The sequence below is a fragment of the Cryptotermes secundus genome, unplaced genomic scaffold (genome assembly GCF_002891405.2).
Source record: "Cryptotermes secundus unplaced genomic scaffold, Csec_1.0 scaffold279, whole genome shotgun sequence".
NCBI lineage: Eukaryota > Metazoa > Arthropoda > Insecta > Blattodea > Kalotermitidae > Cryptotermes > Cryptotermes secundus.
The window spans coordinates 654,459-668,829 of NW_019726227.1; the positions used below are offsets into that span (position 1 = coordinate 654,459).

At 44.7% G+C, this 14,371-nt stretch overlaps 1 protein-coding gene across 2 annotated transcripts in view; it reads right to left on the reverse strand.

Moving 5' to 3' along the window:
* Window positions 1-14,371, reverse strand: part of LOC111863997 (tachykinins) — a 146,360-nt gene that overhangs the window by 12,227 nt on the left and 119,762 nt on the right. For both annotated transcript variants that reach the window (XM_023850879.2, XM_023850878.2), the window contains exon 2: window positions 11,265-11,332. The gene's annotated coding sequence lies outside the window, so the exon portion shown is untranslated. The remainder of the gene's footprint in view (window positions 1-11,264; window positions 11,333-14,371) is intronic.

The following is a 14,371-nucleotide window of genomic DNA, read 5'->3' on the forward strand; positions in this document are numbered from 1 at the left end:
TAAGGCTGACAACCTTACCACCATCTGTGAGCCGAATGTCTAGAAGAAATGTGGGAACCTCGACATCTCACTTTCTCATGGGCCTCCACGGCCTGTTACAGGGATAGCTTTACATTACCTCCCCTTCAGAATTTTCCGAAAGAAGGTTTGTAGAACTCCAGAGCACAAGTAATATCTTCCGGGATATAACGCCGTGCAGTCTGTCAGGGCAGAGGAATAAGTGCAGAAAGAAACTAGAGTGAAAGCAGCTCTGCTCGCCACCGGTGGTTTTTTGCTTCGCTTATTTTTCAAACCTGACAATGGAGGCGATATATTCCTCCGAAACGTCGGCTGACATTCAACGGACTACGCGGCGTTATATCCCATTAAGATAGAACTCTTCACAAACCACTGCTATGAGAGATCCCACTTTTATGCGTGCTACATGGCCAACCCATCTAATTCTTATCCAATGTTGGGAACATACATCCGACGTACTTTACTGAAATGTCTGCATGTCGCTTCTGTTCCATTTCCTCACCTGCGGCTGCATCACAACAGCTTTGCAAAAAATAAGCGACAAAGATTCGAGTTGTAGTCTCCGTGGATTCCAAAATTTGTGTTTTTGTGCATAATTGGGTGTTTTAGAGACAGTGTATTACAATCAACCGCCAGTCTTCCTCTGATACACTTCAGTACATTTCAATCCGTGAAAATCGCTTATACACCGCTGCTGCTGATGTGCAGAAAGCGCCTGCACGAGGTCGTTTAGACTTCCCGCACTACTGAGGTGTCGGAGAAGTGGTCGCGAGAGAACGGCGTGCTATACATCCCAAATGCAGGACCCCGTACGGCACTCTCGGAATAGCACCAATCACGTCACTTAAGAGGACGGTCACACAGTCCGTATTTCTGGTTACTCAACAATTATTACTGACGGTAGCAAATAAGACATCACAAAAGTGAGATGACCTTCACTGGCGTGATGTTCATACTAATTTTCTTGAAAATCTGTCAACTGATTCTGAAGTTATTAAGTAAGCACAAACAAACAAAAAAAAATCTCCGTGGCCTGTAGTCCACAAGCGAACTATACCGGCCGAGCGACCGCCGCTTGCCGGCGAAGTTTAGTACCAACTTTAGCGGATAGTGGGCGTCGCGCGGTCAGCGCAACGAATCCCCACGGCCGTTAATTTCGGTTTTCGAGACCGGAGCCGCTATTTCCTTGAAATAGTTCCTCAGTTATCATAACGAGGCTGACTGGACCCCGAGGCTGACTGGACCCCGTTCCAGACAAAAAAATCTGATAGCGCCGGGAATCGAACCCGGACCTCTTGATCTGTATTCAGGAATGCTGACCACTAGACCACAGAGGCGGTCTTATTAAGCAAGCACAGTGTAATGAAATTCAGCAATATTATAGAAATACAGGACCAGGAAAAGTCGACAAATAAATAACCAAAGCTGGAAGGACGAGATTAGGGACTGAAAGATAGACATGAGCCTCGCACATGAACGTGTAGACAGACACATTTTCGCTGGAATTTATATTCGCAAGGACGCAAGAGAACAGTTCAAGTGTCCCTCAGCAGAGGCGCTGGCTCCCGTAAGCCGAGAGGAATTAATTCCAGCTGCCATCTAACTGTTTAAAATAAGCTACGGTAAGCCTCGCAGCGTTTGTACGTAAATTGTACGCCAGAGGTCAGACGCGGCGACGTGTTCTCTGGTGACGGGAATCTCCCGAGATTACAGTCTGTATGCCGCCAAGCCAGACGTTATTTGCTGTATAAAACAGTGTCATCATCAGACAGCTGCGCAACAATATTACGCCATCTTTAGGAAGTTCGTACAATTCCATTTTCACAATTTGATGGAACTGAAAAACCATACCGGAGATATTGTTGAACAGACAGGGGAATTTTCTTCCGTAAGGTTGCCTACTCGAGGTGTGACGTACCCTCAGAGATGTGTTACACAGACAATATCTAAATTGAGGGACTTACCGCAACAGGCAAAGACAATGTTTTCTGAGGTGGAGAAGAAAATGAATCCACAACTGCAGTAACTTGTAAATGTTACATCATTCACATGGGTCAGTTTATGTTCAGTGTAGGTTGTTATGAATACTGTGGGCCATTCTTTGTACATGTCTATACCACGGACAGGTTATAGGAGTTCACGGTGACGATTACGAAGAACATCATCTTTTGGAACATGGCGTTATGTGATCTCATAGATGTTTACGGACGTTTCGGAGGAAAATACTGCCTCCACCTGCAGGTTCGAAAAGAAATAGAAGCAAGCAACTAGCAAGAAATAAGACACAAACAGAGCTACCTTTTTGCGGGTGGCTTATTTGGTTCACTCTAAGAACCTGAAGAAGTGAGCGTGTTCCTTCGAAATGTTGGTGAAATTTTACCTGGCTATACGGTGTCATAAGCGTGGGGACTTCAAATTGAACAGGTTTAATCCGCCCCGTTTTTACATTCTTGCTAATTATCATCCACTATTATACTTTCATCCGGGGTACCAATTTACGTGGTTGGTACAGAATTCTGATAGATGTTCACATGGCAAGCAATAATTCCATCAGTTGGGCAGTGTTCACACTGTAATGAAATTTAACACAGGATCGAAAAACACTTCCTGAGGTTCAGATGCTGAGACGAAAATCCCAGCATGCTACCCAACAGCAAGTATGACAAAACTAACACTCACAAGAGTAAACAACTGTCTTTCGAATAGGAAATTTAAATGCGAAATTGAAAAACACACGTACATATTAATAAACATGAAGGCGACGGTCATCCGTGTAGTTCAGAGACAGCCCGAGGTTTCAGGGGAATATATCGCATCTGTCTTAAGGGTCGAAGAGTCAAGCAATAAACCAGCATAAGGACTATTCGACCCTGAAGATGTACGCGATATATTCCTTCGAAACGCCGGGCTCCTTCCGAAGTACGCTGCATTACAACCAAGAACACTGCACTCGTCACAGTCAGTCATAAGTATCCCAATCCCAACAGTAGCTGACATGTACGTAAGCCTGCATCTTACGATATCACTTCATTATGAGAGATTAGAATTTCGACCTCTCGATCGGAATGCAAGGTGGCGGGTTTTCCCCTCTGCCCGCGGCACTTGGTAAATTTGTTAGCGCCATAATGACAATTTTCCAGCTACCTGCGTTTCTAATTAACGGTAATCATGACGCCACCTCGGCGAGATTCTCGACGCCAATATTCACTTACTGCGACTCGCTCTTCCATTTACACAAGGTAAATACAGCGGTGCAACAGTGGCACAAATACATTTACTTTCAGAAACTTCGATAAATGTCCGCTAAGCAAGCAGCGACAGGTCTTATCTGCTTATAAGCAGAGTACCCGTTCTTCGTCCGGGGTATTCTTAGTTTCCGTATCACTCCCACAACCTACTAAAACGTTAGAGAAGGAATAACATTCGATTTAGGGAACTGGAGTTCATTGATTGAAATTAGAGAAAGACACGGAGTGAGAATTCGAGTCGCACCCAAAACCTGTGCCGCGATAACAGCCGTGGTTACCGTGCATCAGCTGTAGGAACAGGGTAGACAGAAAGTCGTGTAACCGCTGAACCTCTCGCTCTGGAGACCCCAAATTCTCTTCCTCACTTAGACAACTCTCACTTGAACAAAAAAAATCAAAATTCTAACGACCTTCTCAATAATTATTTATAAATTCTTTCATGAATATCTCAGCTACTGAGCATTGCCCAGGTCCTGGATGGCATTCACACACGAAACTGAGGTACAAGGCCGTCGGCTCGTGTCCTCTTGACTCCCTCTTGGAAGGGGGGGAGAGGGGGGAAAGAGGTCACAATTATATGTACATATATCGAACCCCTGACCTCTTGGATGCAACAAAGCTAAAAAATGTGGATCAATAATTATGTATTTATCATCATAATTGACAGAAGAACTCCTTGTGAGCCCTACCTTCCTTGGAAAATTCTGCCAGATTTCCTGTTGTTTTCAATTCTTTGGATTTCGTAACGGTATTTTTTTTTACGGAGGAAGATCTTTAGCCTTGGGTCCAACCCACAACCTGGAGGACCAGGTCTCTGTATTTATGTTTCCCAGGAACAGGGTTATACCCCAGTTATACCCCCACGAACCGGCTTCCTCTTTCGTCGCCTTCTGCGACTCGCGGGGCTACGGTGGAGGAATTGTGACCCCCTCCACCACAAATTAATTTATGTAAACTGCAGGAACGGAGGGACAGTCACTTCAGTTTCTTCAGTTGGTACACCACTTATATAATCTGCCTGTGATATTCGCCCCCGAAAGGGCAGCAGCAGGTCTCGACCTCCGATCTCGGCCCTGAGACGGCACACACTGACTGAGGTGTCACGTGCTTTCCCGATATTCCCAAACCGAAAGATGGAGCCAGGATGTTCCTTCTAGACGTTGTCACGAACCGCCAAACACTACGATGTCAAAATGTGGAAATTCACGCACTGCTTTGAGCTACACCAAGACAGAGTCCACGGAAGTGCTCCAACATTTGCTTGCTGTGAGTTGCTGTGGGAAGGTCATGAAGCACGTGATCAGCCAATCGGGTAGTTACTCTAAGTGAATCATAGAGTCCTGGGTTCCTTTAAAGGCAAACGCAAACTGAATCAAAACTTATTGAATTGATTTAATAGATATATCCATATTAATCACAGCCTCTTGCATTCGTTTTAAATCAACCTTCAACTGATGGCCTGTTTCATTCATTTGAAAATTCCCTCTGATAACCGCTTGTTTGATTCGTTTAAAGGATTCTTCTAACTGAATCACGGCCTGCTGGATTCATTTGAAAGACCCACCTAACTGAATCACAGCCTCTTGGATTCATTTAAAGGCAAACTCCTGTTGAGTCACAGACTGTAGGATTGACTTTAAAGCAGCTACCAGAATTACGACGTGACCTGCAAGAACTGAAGAGCTCCAAATTAGAACCAAGTCCTTATAAAATTTCAGACCACAAGAACATTTTTGTCAATAATTTTAAATATATTCACTACGGAATAAATCAAATTCGGTCCTCTCCATTTTAACGAATTTCAAAACACTTTCTTCTGTTACTCCTTCATTACATCTGGCGAATTTTGATTACATAATTACAACATTCCATGCAGCAAAAATGTCAACACCAATTATTGCTTACAGAGAAGGAAGGAAATCCTGTAGTTCTGACGGCAACTAAGTACAAACCTTGATGTTTTATTGGAACCAGAAACTGGCCGCCTATATGAAATGTCGGTGGTCCTACCACGTTCACTTTTCCCTTCTCTGCTAACATTACGGAACGGCTGTTATATCTGCCCTAGTCGAAACGCAAAGAAAACAAACTCTCGATAAAACCGGTCACATGAATTGTCACTGTAAGCCGTGGGGAATCCCTGGATATCTGCAAGACCAAACAGAGCGAACGGTGAGGGAGAGGATGGTAAGAGAGATAAGAAATAGAAGAATTCTCCCCAACGGCAAAGTTTGTCTTCTTATAGGACATCAGCTAGCTGGTTCTGAATAAAATGTTCTTAAAGCACGGTCCAAAAACTGTCTTAAATTTTAGGAATTCAACTCCAAGGAACAGAGTTCATCACGATAAACTAACAGCTGCAAAGGTAGTAAAGAAATTTCTGCTCTGTCATAAAGTCAGAGGTTCTTTGCCGTGTTCAAAAAACATCCTGCCATTAGTCACCGTCCTCAGCCAGATTAACCCAGTCCTGATATAAGATAAATTTTAATATTACTCTCTTACCTACGCTAAGGTCTTCCAAGTAGCCAAAATCATTCAGGTGTTCTTACCATCATATTCTATACAATTATCTTCACCCCCATGCAGTCTACATGCCCCGCCCATGTCATTCTCCTTAATTTCTTCATCAAAATATATGCAATGAGGAAAATATATTTCGATGACTCAAAAAATAAACAACGGCTTATCATCTAGTACTTCTGTCTACGTTTTACGATTTATTAGTCTCAGATCCATTTTAATAATATACTTGCTCCTTCCTGCATTGTTATTGTTAATATCCAAACGCGTGTCTCCTTGGTCCTTAGCGACCCACCATCTCGGTCCCGCTACTTTAACAGATATGGGTTAGCGGCAAACACATCTGCCCTTCGCATTAGGAAGGCACGGATGTCAATGGACATTTCCCGCCGAGAAGCTTTCAGAAACCATTTCACAGAGCAAGTACAACTGAAGTGAACATCAGCTGCGTGACTTCACCCCATCCCACATAGGTTGCAGCAAGTAATTAAACTATTGAACCCCAAGTCGCGGTTTCACCACATAAATAATGCATGCACCGCTCGCGGTGCGCTGGTGCTACAGGGTGTTTAGATAGGCTCGTGCTGATGTTCATGTGACTAGGCGCCCTGTTGCTTTCCACTCAAGGAACAGCTTCGACATCCAATGTGAAATGGAACACACAAATACACTCTGTGGGCAGAAAACTCAGTTCGTGCCTCACAGGAAACACATTGCGTCTCCGCTACAAAGCCCAACCGGTTAATGCTGTTTAGGGAAACAGTCGCTGTTTATTGTGAGAACCATACGGAACACACAAATACACTCTGTGGGCAGAAAACTCAGTCCGTACCTCACAGGAAGCACATTACGTCTCTGCTACAAAGCCCAACCGGTTAATGCTGTTTAGGGAAACAGTCGCTGTTTATTGTGAGAACCATACGGAACACACAGATACACTCTGTGGGCAGAATGCAGAGTTTCAGTATGTTAAAACAGGAGGTGCATATAAATTACCATTGTAACTTAAAGGACTTAATTAAAGGTCATTAGCAAAGACGCGAATTGACTAAAGAACTTTTTTTGGTGTTATTTCCGGCTTAAAGTTCGGGCAACCTGTACTTTTTATATGAGAATCAGACTGAACGGAGATGGAACATGAGTAGAAACGCCAGCCTAAGGTAAAGCTGACAATATTTGGTTCAAGCCGTAATGGAGCACAACAACATACAGCAAATACGTAAATTTTATGTTACATTAAATTTGTTTCCTACTGAGAAGTTGCAAAGTCAAAGAGGCCAGAAAGACGAGAGGAAAGACCTGTTAACGAGAGAATAAAGAGACGCTGTACGAATGCACGGTGTGTAATAATGAATAAACAAAGCACATACCAGTGCAGCAGCATGCCCTCTCTGTCGCACGGAACTCCCGAGCCCGTGCATTGTACAATAGTCGTGCCGTGATCCTGTGCTCTGCGGGTTGCTCTCCGCCCGCAAGGGGTGGGGAGTTGCCTCCACCCACACAGGAGAAACCTGAGCGGGTTATCAAAGCGGCCACATGCCTGTCTCGTGCTGGCGTCAAGAGTAATTCCCAGTCGTGATTGTGGCATGGCTGTTTTCACTCATTTTGAATGCTGGATGCTACCTCGTTTATTTAACGACGCCTGTAAGTTTCCTGGTTCAAGTGGCATTGAAACGTATTCACTTATCATTTATGTAGCGGCGCTTCAAGCAATAAGGCCAGATGGCAGGACAATGAATATATGATGAATTTGAAAGGATGCGGAAGGAAGCGATCGCGGTGTAGTTTGAGCTACTATTCCAGCATCTTTCCGGATAAACTGAGTAAAAGTGGCTGAGGTAAACCAAGAAAATTATTTAAATAAGAAGCTATCCAGACTGAGAAAATTTGTTACAGCGGATGGCTCCTTATTCCAGTGATCTTAAAAAAGTGTAACTGTGAAGATTTCAAACGCTAAATATAACACGAAAAACTTGCCAAGATAACGTGCTCTCCTATCCTGGGTTCGAAGTTGGAACCTTAGAATACAAGTCGGTTTCATTAGCCTGCTTAGTGCGACGATAATGAACGAGAAACAGAGAGGAAGAGAAGCGGTGGTGGCCTATTAAAAGAGACAGAAAGTTTCGATCTCTCAATGTACACTTTACTCCGGGCGTGATCTGAACCCTGAACCCGCCTAATACGGAACAGCAGGACTGTCCAATTAGCTGTGACGTTTGAAACACGTGTCCCTCTGTCTTGTCTAGCTCACATCTGTTTTATTTCATTTACGATAAGCAGTCCAGTATCAGAGAAAGGACTGCATTTTATACATTGTCTCACAAGGCACCTGTTCCTATACCCGCATTGTGTGTCGCTTTACCTGTTCGTTATCAAAGACCTCTGTTATCTTCCATCACTAGCGTCCCCTTACAGACCGAAATCTGCACAACAATACATGTCACAGCTACATAATGGTCAACATGCTCGCACCAAAGACGATCCATAATAAGCAGAAAGAGCGAGGGGCCGTTAGGTTACGCAGCAACAGGTTAATGTAAATCTGGCGCTCATCTAAATGATATATAAAGATCCAGACCGTACCTCACAGGAAACTCATTACGTCTCCGCTACCAGGCCCAACCGGTTAAGGCTGTTTAGGGAAACAGTCGCTGTTTATTGTGAGAACCATACGGAACACACAAATAAGCTCTGTGGACACAAGACAAAGTTTTATTGCGTTAAAGCACGTGGTACATATAGGTAACACTTAACGACGTTGTCGGTAGCTCAGATTATACAGCGCCGAATGGTAGGTTGATTAGTGAATACTGTATTGGAAGGGATTTGTAAGGAAGTGATCGTGGCTTAATTTGACGTATTATTCCGCCATTTGTTTGGTGAGACTTACGAAAACCACGAAACCCTTAAGTAGAACAATCAATGTCCTAATGAAAAACCATGAACTTCCCGTCGAGAATTCTGCACCATGGAGTCAAGTCAGTTGAAGACCTGCACATCCAGAGGCATCTGCTGACATGCGCGCGCAGCTCCAAAGTCTCACGCTGCACATACACAAATCAAATCTACAAACGACAAGACGTTCCCGCTGCTTTCCCCTGAAGTGATGACGTCTCCATCTGGTTAGGCAGCTCGTCACAACATTTACATACAGACAAGGCGCCTACTTCCGATTGACAGCCGAGAGGCTTGCAGTACGCGTTAATCCTTGGGGTCCCTGGTAAACCCGGCAATTTGTATTTCACCTCGAATACACATATCTTCTGAATCCGGTCCCTGAAGCTGTCTTGATGCCAATATACTTGTATAATAAAAAAGAAAAATAGGTAAAGCTTAAAAAAGAAAACGTTGGCCATGTGACTAATTAGTTAAGCACTACGCCATGAATACCTAAGGGAGAATGGAGGTATAGCTCCATCATTCTTGACCTCGGCACTAGAAGACGTTGAGAGGTCACCTTCAAGCCCCGGCCGCTTTACCCCTGGGGAAACATCCCCGGAACGCATTGCACAGGTAGATAGGTGAGCCCCAGAGCCGGTCTGGACGCTCTGAAGAAGAAAAAGTCTTTTTCCTCTTCCAGGAATAGAACCCCGACCGCTGCCAGTCGCTATACCGGAGTCGCTATTATTATTTCGTGGGGTAAGACTGAGTCCACTACTGTGGCTACTGTACCAGCACCGGATGATAGATGAGTGTAGAGCAGCCGGTGGAATGAGAATTGGCAGGGAAAACCGAGGTACTCGGAGAAAATCTGCCCCACTGCTACTTTGTCCCACATGACTGGATTTAGGGCAGAACCCGGGAAGCCAGTGACTAACCGCCTGAACTTCTGTTCGCTGTTACCCAGCGCAGACCTAATAGCTCTTGGCCACGTGTAGAGCAGAACAGCCCTGGAAGTGCCGCGTGACTTTCCGAATGCGATCTCAGCCCTCTCTCCGAACGTTAGGCACTTGGGTTTTTTTTTTTTTTACTTTCAGTGGTCAGCCAGCTTGTCAAATATCTTCCCCCCTCTTCAAGCATTCCGAATGTTCTTATTTTTTCACAAAACCTCGCCACTGGACCGTATCCAGAGTCACATGAATCTAATCGACGCCATATTCCTTGAAGATCAATTTTAATATTATACTTTCTATTCCACTGTTTTGGAATTGGACTACCTTCTTTAGGTTCCGCAAATGAAATTTACATATATTTTTCATTGCTCCGCCGGCCATATCATTAACCTTGATACCATCATCCCAACATCTTCTTGTTACTCGTTTAGCTTCTTCATATGCTACAAGCCGGAAGGTCGCGGGTTCGATTCCCAGCTAGATCATGGGATTCATTTGACCTAATCCTTCTAGCCGCCTTGGGGTCGACTCACCCTCTAACAGAAATGAGTACCAGGAATTTTCGTGGGGCTAAAGGGCGGCCGGTTCGTAAGGCTGACAACCTCACCGCTATCTGTGAGTCGATTGTCTAGAAAAATTGGGAGCCTCGACGTCTTACAAATAGATGGGTCTCCACCGCCTGCTACAGGGATAGCTTTACCTTTTTCACCTCTCAATTATAAAAATGTGTGTATAAAGATTTTCAAATATTTAAATGTTAGCGCGACCTTATTAACGTAATACAGTAATTATTAAAACTTCGCAAGTTTCTATTCTCTGGGATGCAATGCCGTGTAGCCTGACAGAAATTTACAAACGTTTTGGAGAAAAGTATTGCTTCCATCTTCAGGGCAGAGAGAGTAAGCGAAGCAAGAAGCCCAGACAGACGGTCTGCTTTTTTCTTGCTGGTTGCTTGTTTAGTTTTCTGTGAGACCCTAAAAATGGAGGAAGCAGGTTCCTCCGAAAAGTCAATAAACTTGTAGTGCAAAGAATAGTATAATACACGTGTATGTATCATAAGATAGCACTTCTCACACGCACCGATGTGAGTTCACACCGCACATTTAGCATGGGTTCGGAAGTTTCTGGGGTCGAATCTTGGCTAGGGTACACGACTACGTCGCTACTTTCAGGTTTTCCCCAGTCTCTCCAGGAAGAAGCTGGCGTAACAGCTTACATTATCCCACGACGGCTCTCTTGCTCGTCATTTTCTATCAATAATTCTCCATAAGCCATCATTCAACACTACGTATCCTGAGCTACGAACGACGTCTTTACTTAAACCATAACCGACTTCTCATTCTGTAACTAAGTTCTGCTTGCTTTGTTTACTCTTCGACACTGGAGCAATAAGTTCTTCCGACACGTTTTTTAAACCTCTACCACACTACACGGTGTCACATCCCCGTGAAAACCTCAAATGTAAAGCGGTGACGACTTTGTCCGCAGATATTCTCAGCGTGACTCCTACGTTCAGATCTCTTTACTTAAGCAAAGGGCATGTCTGACTTCGTTTCACCAAACGATGAAGTGTTAATAGGATCATTACTGCTACAGTAGCGACACGCTCGGCAAATATTTGCACTGCAACAGACGGTGTACTCACTTGCGGTCTCTGGCGGGAGAAGCGGCGGGAGACTTTGAAGTCGCGTCGCTGGAGGAGTCCACTGCAACCTGCAACACAAACCATTATTCTCTTGATATCTTCTATCTTTTATAACACAGTGGTAACTTTACGTACCATTTGTTTAAACATTCAGAAGTTCTCTATTCTGTCCACCAGAACCGGTCTACACGCAGTAAAGAAGAGAAAAACTTGCCCTGCCGGGATTCGAACACCGGCCTTCCAGCACGCAAGTCAGTCGCTGTACCGACTGTATGTTACTGTATTATGACATGTAGACCCTTTGGAGAGCGTGACCGTGAAACAAGCAACTATACAACGGTTGTTAGTAAGCAGGGGCCCTTAAACAGCAACAGAGGGAAGATGTTTTCTGTGCGGTCCGTGCCGAGATGTTATAAGCAGGACAAGTCAGGAGCTATAGATAGTTGTTGCTTGGTGAGTTAGTGAGTTAGATTGCTGCTAGGATTCAGTCATTGTGAGCTGTTGCTGTGAGAAGCTGGTAGAGGAGTTTTGGGACAGTTCGGGAACCCACAGGAAGGGGAACGTCCGCCGTTGGAAACCGCTATGAAGCAACGGCAGTGAAGACGTGACAGGGTTCCGGTTTGTAGCGTAGTGCCTCAACCAACTACGCTACCGCAGGCCCCAAACAGAAAGCAAACTCAATTTTTACATGCTATTTACTCTAAAGTTCAGTTACTATGACCAAGGACGTCTTTTGCATACGGTGAGATGAATTAGGAGCTTGATCATAAATTAATAATGACTAGGCACAGTTCCGAAAGGAGAAGGTTGCAGCCTTTGTTATCGTACTGTCAACTATGTACATGGCAACTACTTTGCCAAAAAAGAGGCAAATTTATTCAAGCGTCTACGCAACGTTACGTATCTCTGGAGGGTAGGGTCAGATGAAGTGGTCGTGAAGTAACTCCGGCATTTGGAGAGGATGTGAATAACAGGTTTCCAGGTCAAGATATGAACCCGAGGTCTCCTGAGCACGGAGCACGAGTGCCACCACGCGATCTTGCAGCTCGGTACGGACAGATGAGCTCAGCTGTGCCCCACGAACGTATCCACTAGTGCCAAGACAGGGGAGGGTAGTCATGGCAACCACAATCGCCGTTCGCTTCAATTTATTTATGCAGGCCGAGTTGATGTATAGGCAATTAGACTGACTGAGACAGAGCGATTTGTATTTCGCAGCCACCGGATGACTGAATTCCTGAGTACAAGCCGTCACCTGTCTTTGCTCTTCCTACAGGATCAATTAATTGTGATTAAATTCACTAGATATAGGGCAACAGAGGTGATTCCAGTGATTAACAATCTCTATACCACACATGATGCACGACACTCACAGCTGTGGCTTTTCTGGTCTCAGTTTGCCTGAGATTTGATTATATCAGTGACTGGAGCGTGTGCTGCCATCTCTTACAGCCATGTAACACGCCTCTTTGATTTTCGACAAGAAAATTTTATGGAGATTTACGTATGAACGATCGAAGCCAAGGCCTTCAGCACATTTATTACAGTTTATTCCCTATTCGAAAGTGAGCGTTTAAGCGCTAACATTAAGTTAACCGTCCATAAAGCACTAATTAGATCAGTAATGACTTATGCTTGACCCGCCTGGAGATTTGCAGAAGATGTCCAGCTTTTGAAATTGTAGAGTTTGCAAAACGAGGTTCTCCGTAAACTTTTCAAATTTCCAAAGTGCATACCGGTCCGCGAGTTGCATATAGCTTCCCAAGTCCCGTGTATTTGTGATTACATAACGAAATTATGAAGTCAACAAAGTCAAAGTGACACTGCGACTGACAGTCAGCCAGTCAATAAATCTTGGTGTCGAGCCCTAGACGGGTCTGTCTTTTATATATGTTGCTGGCCCTTGCTAGCGCATCCTTCTCGGGTCCGAGTCCCGCGGGACTCACGATCACATTTTACTGTCTCAGATTCGAGACTGCCTAACCTGGAGGGCCAGGTCTGTAACTGACCTCAGTTCCAATATAAGATAAAGGCAACAAACGACTCTGCTTCAGTCGGTATTACAGTGTCGAAATTTATCAAAGGAGATACTTCGTATCATCATCATCATCATCATCATTACTACTATTATTGTACCAAAACATTTTTCTGGAACTTTCCTAGTTCAGAGCGTCTGTGCAAACGGTAACCAGAGTTGAGAACGGTCTAGCTATCCGCTGAACTTTCAATAGACATTTAACTAATCACAATGAGGTTTCTTTAGACAAATGAACACTGTCGAATGCGCAAGTGAGCGAACGATGCGGAACAATAAATTACGAAAAGGCACATCCGCCTGGATACGGAGGTGTGTGATTGAGTGAGTCTCCATTTATTAATAGCCTCGTGTTCCACCTGTAACTGATACGGTGTTAGTGCCCCGATATAACGAGGAATAAAACCTCTACCCTCTTACGCTATCCCTCACGCAGATCGTTGTCATGGCAACTGTTAATTACATTGTCACGCGACTAGCGCCTGTTTGCAGAAGTACTGAACGGAGAGCGAGATGAATTGGGAGGCCCACCCCACGCTCTACCCCCACCCCTCCTCACACACGCGAGGGGTGAGATCTCAATCGCCTTCCGCTGCGAAGTGAACCACAGACTGAGCCGTGTCGCCACGCCACTTGAGGCAGTTCCTCGCCCTCCCTACATCACATGACGGATATCGACTAAATTTATTATCTGCGTTCTGCACCAACAGTTGTCGGTCGAGTGTAATTTCGGTTTGTGTTAATCACAAAGTAAAGGCAAAGTTGCCCCTGTGCTTAATTAATTAAGCATCATAGCATGAAGACGTATGGGGAGTGAAGGTATAGTGCCAGCATTTTTGATCTGGGCACTAGATTGAGGTGTGGTCAGATTCACGCACCGTCCGCTTCATCCCCGGAGATAATCCCCCGATACCCACCGATTAGGAGGCTGGGCGGGCCGCCAGAACAGACCTGGACGCTGTTGAGGAAGGAAAAATCTCTTTCATCTGCCGGGAATTGAACGCCGTCGCTATACTGGCTGAGCTATTGCTGCTCCAAATAAACCTCACATTATATTAAATATATACCGAAA